This window comes from Ammospiza caudacuta, chromosome 15 (genome assembly GCF_027887145.1).
Source record: "Ammospiza caudacuta isolate bAmmCau1 chromosome 15, bAmmCau1.pri, whole genome shotgun sequence".
In the NCBI taxonomy this organism is placed as follows: Eukaryota; Metazoa; Chordata; class Aves; order Passeriformes; family Passerellidae; genus Ammospiza; species Ammospiza caudacuta.
Genome location: NC_080607.1, coordinates 14,626,683 through 14,635,022, shown reverse-complemented (window position 1 = coordinate 14,635,022; position 8,340 = coordinate 14,626,683).

Below are 8,340 nucleotides of genomic sequence, written 5' to 3'. Positions count from 1 at the left end.
GGATTTGGCTTGGCACAGGGAATCCTCGAGGGGCTCTGTGCAGTGCAATGGTCTGTGGGAAATAAGTGCTGGAGAACAGAGCTGGATCACACCATCCATCAGGATTCAGAGGCAATTCCATGTGCTACGAGTCTCATGCACGCTCATGTTGGTTTCCCACATATCTTGTGCTATTCATGGTCTGAAGCTGTAACTATTTGGGTGAGGAAAAGACTCTGGATGGGTCCTGATCTTCTTCCCAGCCTGCAGATAATGGTGTTACTCCACTGTCTCCACCTGAGTAAGAGAGATCTGAATGTGAACAGTGCATTTTGCATGCTGGAACAACATAAAATTATGGAGCTTGCCAAAGGTCACATAATGATGGAATTGGGAAATTATAAAGGTACTGGAAAAACATTAGATGATATCATATCTACAGGGCCACAGCGCTCTTCAAAGATTACCCCAAGCCATGGCAGCCCTGACTGTGTTTTGTGACTCATTGACTTTGTGGGAAAATATTTTGCCTAAAAACCTGCAGGACTTCTTGAATCAAAAGGACTTTCATTAAAACATAAAGTAGTTCCAGCATTATCAGATCTTTCCTTTTTCTTCTTTCAGGAGCTTCTTCAGAGTCTAAGATGGTATTTGTAGGTCTAGCTGGAATTTGGGAATTAATAAATAAAGAAGAAACCAAAAGGAAATGAGTTATTAACTGCATTAAACACCCAGGCTAGTCCTTTGTACCAGAAGTGTAAGGAAAGTGGGTGGGTATGGACTAATTAGACTTGATCTTCTGGTTGCCAAAAAAATTTAAATATGCCATGAATTTGCCACTCTTTTTTTTCCCTTAGTTTTTATTTTCATCTGCCTGTAACAGTTTTAAATACTGACTCCAAATGTAATATGCTTCCAAAGCAGCATTAGTGCTGAGTCTAAACCAAACATTATCTGATTAAATCTTGACCCAGATGAGTTTGTCTACTTTCTGTGCTTCTAAATACATATTTACCATATGTTGCCTCATATGCTGCTTTTGTTTTTTACTGATTCTTGGGCCCAAATGCTGTAATAATCATATGTTCCTGTTAGTCGTGAGTCAAATGAAGTTCCAAGTTTGCAACCACGTTAACAAGTCTGAGAATTAAAGAGCATCAACATCCATGGTCAATCATCACCCTGGTCAACCCTGATGCTGTCACTTCTTCCCAGCTCCAGAACCAGGGGCCAAAGCCTCAGTGGATGTGGATTTTTCCCTGTGCTGAGGCTGCCCCAGCACCTTGCAGCCTCCTTAGGACTCCTTTTATTCTGCAAAATCTTGTATTCGTTAAAATTATCTCATTTTCAAACTGTAAGCAGCCCATGGCTCCTAGCAGCCCTTGCTGCCTCAGGGAGGAGGTGATGCCTGCTCTGCCCTGGGTTTCTCCCCCATGAGGTTTCTTCTCTTTCAGCCTCTTTCAGAAGGGCAGGACAGAGCTGAGCAGCTCCTGAGGGCTGGAGTGCACAGCTCAGGACACCCCCATGGGCCCCCAGCTCTGTCCAGCTGGGCAGCCCCAACACCACAAATCTTTTAGCAGCTGCTGAGCCTCCAGCCCCAGCTCGCACCTGAGCTGTCAAATGATCCCACACAGAGTGTGTCAGATTGCAGGGAGGGCTGTGGTTGGTCCTGGCTGGTCCCTGGCTCCTCTTCTGCAGCATCCTGCAAGGAAAATGTGTTTTTTCTTATGGGGAGAGCTGTGTTCTCCCACCTCTGCTTCAGCATAGCCTATAACCCCCTACACACTCCCATGTGGCCAGATTTCCAGAGCAATCATGAGGAGGTTGAATGGATCCCATTTCTAGTCTGCTGCTTAAAAATATCTTACATTTTGGGCTGGGCACAAGGCTTACTAAGCTGCACGTTTATGCAGAGTATTCAGACTTCTTCATCGACTTAAATAAAATTTGACAGTGCCTACAAAACCTCTGAGCTTTTGGAGAAAATCTAAATCTTTTTTAATGTGTTGAAGTATTTGCACTGTTGAAATGAAAGCGAACATAAATGCTGGTTTAATATTTATCCCTGTTTGTACTTGGATTTTATTTTCAGGGTTCTGTGACAGCAACATAAATGTAAGTTACTGCTGATTCATATTCACACTTAATTCCTTTCTCCCAAACCTCTTTATACTTCTGCTACTTATTCTTGCTTGAGCTTTTCCTTTTTTTACCTGTTTCCTAGCAAATTATAGTTAGAGGTGAAGCATTTTCTAGTTCAAGCTAATTTCTTGAATTATTCAAGCATTTAATTTAAGGAAAAGCATGCAATTATAGCAAAGTACTTTGGAAAATTTTAATCCTTAACTAAGAAGCTGTCTTGGAGTTTCTGGGATGCACAGGCTGAACTGGGAGCCCACAACAAAACCCATGAGTTTCATTCTCCAGCTTCAGCCCTGTGGTTGTGCTGTAGCAGACCCAACATTGATTTTGGCTGCTGCAAAGCTGGTCCCATTAAACACACCTACAAGAAAGCCTCCCAAGGGAGTGGCTTCCTGCCTGAATTGCAGAAGTTTCTGTGTTTAATTTAAATATCTAACATTGAACATCCTCGCACCCCACGCTCAGAATTGATTATAAACCTTGGGATTTATGTCTCTTTCTGTCAAAGAAAATCCTCAGTGGGCAGAATGGGGAAGGAAAGTGGAAAAGGCTGCTCCTTTCATGGGCTCAGATCCACATGTGCTGGCCAAACCCCATTATGGATAATGTTTATACACATTCTGCATCCCTAATCTGCCTTATTGCACTGCAGGTGCTCAGCCTGGCTCCAGGAGTGGCAGCTCTGAGCTGTAATTGCAGGTTTCCTGCAGGTTCATTGCAACCTGCACCACCAGCCATCTCCCTGATTTATTCCAAAACAAAAACATTCCTCTGGATATCAGCACACAAATTTAATTTCATTCATCTTTGCCAGGTTAGAAATTGCACCCGTGAATGGGGTTTGCTGCTGGAGCAATGGGAAAACCATTTAATGTCATTTAAGCCATTTGGGACCAAATCTCATCCTGGAGGACAAATCCACGGGCTGCAGGAACCAGGGGGCTTCAAGGGAGGTTTGTTTGAGATGTTTGCTCAGTGCCAAAACCAAGCATGAGGCTTTGCTGCTATTTTATAGGTTGGCAAAAAGATCCACATAAACACAAGCTGTAATAATTAGCTTGAGACAGTAATACACGAGTGCACTGAGTTAGAGGGAGGGAGTGGATTTTGGCCCTGCTGTTTCTCCACTCCATTTGATTTAGGTGGTGGCATAGAATCATAGAATCATTAAGGCTGGTAAACACCTCCAGGATTGTCAAGACCAATCTTAATGGAAATATGAAAATATATTGGTGGTGATATCTGCACCCAGCTGGGATGTGGCAAAAATCAGAAACTCCAGAATTTTGGTGCAGGTCAGGAAGGCAGGATCAGACTCAGATGTGGAGCTCTGCCACTGATTCCAGACTCTGGGCAGAAACTGAGCTCACTGAGGTTGTGTCTCCATCCTCTCTCCACAAACTGGCAACATTCAAACCTAATTTGCCTTGTAATGATTCCCATCTAATGTTTTTTCAGAAACAACAGCGAAACGTGCGATTTCATGAAGAGAAAATCAAAGATGCTCACGGGGTGTTCCTGTTATTATCGGCACGTTGTGGGCTCTGTCTGTGCGATCAAATAAAGCAATGAGGATGATGATGATTACTGTCACTTGCAGCACAACCTGCCCCTGATCAATAGCAGTTCTCCTGCTGAGCCCAGCCCAGCCCAACCCCTGGGGCAGCAGGACAGGGTGGTGCAGCAGGTCTGGATCTGCTCCTGGAACACAGCCCAGGAGAGACCCTGCAGATTGCTGGGCTTGGATTGGCACTGCTGTGCATTGAGCTGGGCAGGGAATGGGGGACAGGAGTGCTCTGTGCAGCAGACACTGGAGGGAAGCCTTTGTTTTTGGGAGAACCCCCTCCTGATGCATCTGGAGGTGGCTAAAGCAAGGGCACTTCTGCTCTTCATAAACCAGAACCATGATTTCAGATCCCGCTGCACGTCCTGGACAGTGGATCTCCAGGAACTTGGGGTGACATTTATTTGTTTCCATCTTTATCAGGTCCCTGGAGCCAGCAGGACCATTCCCTGTGTCTCTCTGGTGTGTGAGCAGTTGAAGCCCCATCTGTGAGGATGTCCTGGCTGGAAGTATCCCCTCCAGCTGCTGTTTGCCATGGAGCTGAGCAGAACAGCTCCCTACCAGGCAGGAGAGGAAGAAAAGTGCTTTCTCCATGAAATAGCTGTCTCCTGGAGGAGTTATAATAGTAGGCTATCACCTGGTGAGGCTGGTGGGAAGATGGGCAGAGCCCTGTCAGTGAAGAGTGATTCACTGGATAACTGTTTTACAGGAGAACTCGCAGCACTAATCACAACTTCTCACTTGCTAATGGCTGAGAAGAGTTAAATGAAGAGTAAAAATAGCTTCATGTCTTCTGAGTCTTCCATGAGCATGGCACCTGTGAGGAAGTCTGCAATTAGCCAAACTGAGAATCTAAAGACAAAAGGATTTGACTTATCTCCTTGACTTTGAGCACTTGAAGAAAAAACTCAGCCTGTCAGGAACGGAACATGAGACTATTGCACCTCTCCTTGGTTGGGAGCATCACCTTCTCCCAGAGCCTGTGATTAGGTTCAAAAGCCAAAGAGGATGAGGAGTGACCCCTGCAGGAGTCAGCCCTGTCTCCATCTCTCCTCTCCCCTCCTTTGGGGCTGAGCCAAAGGGCTGGGACTGCCCTGGCTCCAGCACTGCTGTGCTCCCACCACGGGCTGCAGGAGAAGGGGACCAGTTGTGACAGGACCCTGCAGCTGGGTTTGCTGTGGGGAGGTTGGTGGCTGAGGGTGAGATTGCCACATTTCCTGTCTCTATTTGCTGTCAAAATCTGCTCTGAACCAATTTCGCTTAAATTGGCAAAATTGTTTCTTCACATCCTCCCTTTTACATCTTGAAGCAAGTGTGCATTTGATCAAAATCTTTCTTTTTATGCTTTGAGCTCAGGCTGTGACATGTCACGCTGCTAATTCAATACCTACACATGCCCTTTTATTCCAATAAAAGACGAACAGATAAAGTGATCTCCTCATATTGCAACACAAGATGGATTTTATTTCTTGCAGGTTTGCCCTTTTTCAAGCACATCTCAGATCTCTTTATATGACAGACTATCAATTTCTCCTTCTAGCTGGCATATTAGGCCCATAATAAAATGTGTTTGCATACTTATCGAGGGAAGCAGAGAGGCTCACAGAGGACAGGGGTGTATTTCTGAGCTCCTTGGAGGGGCTTCTGGGCAGTGAAATCTCCATTAAGGTACAGACACAAGCAGGTGGGAGCTACACATCTTCCAAATGCATCCAAAGCTGAGTCCTCACAAAGATGAATTTAGGACTTGCTGCTTGCTCAGCTCATTTGTAAAGGTTTCAGAGGCTCATCAGTGCTGTTAATTTGTTATTCTCCAGTTATGATCCACTGAGGTGTCTCAAGTGCCTTTCTTTCTCCAGGGAGACATTCAAATGAGACACCCCTGGAGACAAGATCGTTTGGGGACAAGTGAAGAACTCCAAAAGGCTTTAAAAATAACTCTAAAAATCTTTTAAAATAACTCCTGGTATTTATGGCCTAAATCCCATATTTTTTTATATGCCCCATATTGTTATAGGCCCCAAACATTGGAAAATAATTTCTAAGCATTGGCCTTGCTGCACAAATTAAGCTGTAGAGGTGTCAGAAAATGTTGCCTGTGGACTTCTGCCCTCTAGAAGTATTACTTATGCAAACAAAATCCAGGCAGATCCTGCCACCCTGACTTCAGCTTGACTTTTGGCTTTTAATTCTTGAATTTCACAGCTCTGTGCCTCCTTGTGCCTCCCTTGCAGAGGAATATTTCTCCTTGCACTGAGGTCAGCCTGCTCATCCTGCCAGCATAGCTCCAGGTAACACAAGGGCTTTAAGTGAACCTCACACAGTATCAGAGCCAAGCTGACCTGTGGCTGCAAAGTTTGCTGAAGGAGCAGAACAAATTCTGGAGAATCAAGTCATTTAAGAAATAATTTTGTTAATTGAACTCTGTCCAGCTGCCTCCCAGTTCAGCTCACAGCTGCTTTGTGGAAGTTTCTGTCATTGTTCCTCCTCTTTGCCACCTGAAATATTACTTCCTTTGGTGACATTACTGAGAAAAAAGGACTCCATCTAATTTTTCTAACCTATTTCCATCCTTGTCACCAGTGTGGCTTTGCTGATGTTTAGCAATTTCCTGTATGAATGCACCCTTCTACCCAAATCATTCTCCAGATTTTTTCCTCGGGCACTCAGACCTGGATTCAAGGCTGGGTGGGAAACTTCTTCTGTTCTGCTGTAAAAATCATGTTCTGCACTAAAAATGAACTTGTTTTGGTTTCCACATCTCCACACGTGGGCTTTGTAAACAAAAGTTTACCAATTCTAGCAAAGACACCCCAGGATCACCCCTTTGCTTTGGCATAAGGCTTTGGAATGATGTTCACAGGTTAGGCAAGACAAGTAGCAGAGCAGGGAAGTCTCTAGAAGCAAAAATGAAAAGATGCTGCAAGAGCAGACATTGTTTTCTGTAAGATGAAAAAAAAAATCCAACTTATTTTTTTTAACAGTGAAACAGTTGGAAATATTTTCCCTTGGAGTCAGAACAGCTTGTCTGTGATTTATGAGAATCTTTATAATGATAGCTATTGTCCAGAGAGTTCCCCTTCTCAGTAAACATCTTTCCACTAAATCAACCAAAGATTTATTTCCCACAAGCTGAGCTCTTTTTTCTTTTTTTTTCCCCTTATTTCTTCAGTACCTGCAGTTCCCCAAACACCTCTGATGAGACTTATGGGGAAAAAAGATGTCAGACACTGAATGCAGCCCCAGTTATCAATGAAAGGCACTGAATGAGCTCCCTCTCTAACAGAGCATGAAAGGAATGAACTTCCCTGGCCTTTTTTTGTTTTTGTAGTTATATTTTTTTTCTTTATCTCTTGCATCCTTTGGTTGTTTTCTTACTGTTTAATTTAGAGCAGCCCCAGGGCTATATATATAAAATATAATAAATAAATAAATAAATATAATATATATAGTATATATAGTATATATAGTATATATATAATATATAATATATAATATATAATATATAATATATAATATATAATATATAATATATATTATATATAATTTTATATATGATTTTATTTAATGTATATAATTTTACATATATATATATATAATTTTATATAATTTTATATATTTTATATATATATATATTATAGAGCCTCTGGAGTTGGCGCTTTTACCTGACGATGGGAGCCTTTTCCCTTGGGTTGGGTGCAAAAACCTCTGAGCCATATCAGAAAAAGGAAATGAAAATCCCTCTCCAGAGACTCTCTGCTCACTCTTAACAGGTTAATGCTGGTTTTGTGCTGTCTGGTTCAAGATGCTTGAACTGAGCAATTGTCTGGGTAAATCTGGCCAAGGGGAGGAAGGAAATCAGCACAGTGAGGTGTGAGATGTGGCTGGGAGGCACCAGGGTGGGCACAGGGCAGGGAGCTGGTGCCTCTGCAGATCTGCTGGGCTCAGCAGGACTGCAGCTGCCTCACAGACAAAGCACCCCAGGCAAGCCCATGATGTGATCCTGACAGTTTCCTGGCCACAGGAGTGTGAATAAACCCTTCCTCTGAGTCATCAGAGCAGCAGGTCCTGCAGTGACATCAGTGAAGAAGCAGGGCAGAAACTGGGATTCTCCTCCAGGCTGAGCTCAGGCAGCTGCAGGGCAGGGATGGAGCTCAGCAGCCTCAGCAGAGCCTCTGGTGATGGTCCCCCTTCCTCCTGGTGATGGTCAGGAGGGACTTGTGATGCCCTCAGAGGCTGCAGACAGTGTCAGCACCCTCTGCTCACACAGGGATGGGGATGCCAGGCTGGGCTCAGGAGCAGCCCAGGCTCAGGGTGCCAGTGCTTGGAAAAACAGGAGGATGTGGGCTCTTAAAGGGAAGAATAGCAGGAACGAGCCAGATTACAGAGAACCAATAATTAGCATTTGCACAGGTCACAGCCAGTCTACAGAGAACCAATAATTAGCATTTGCACAGGTCACAGCGTGCTTTGGAAGACACAAAGTGCCAAATTTTTGAGTTGGAAATGTCAAAGCCAGTGTAGGGAGTCCCAGGAAAGTTTCCACTGGGAATCTTTCTGGTGCTGAGCCTGCTGCATCCATCAGTGCTGGCCTCCCTGGAAAAGGAAAAGACTTTCTGTGTGCCAGGGACCAGGGTGAAGGGTGTCTGAACACA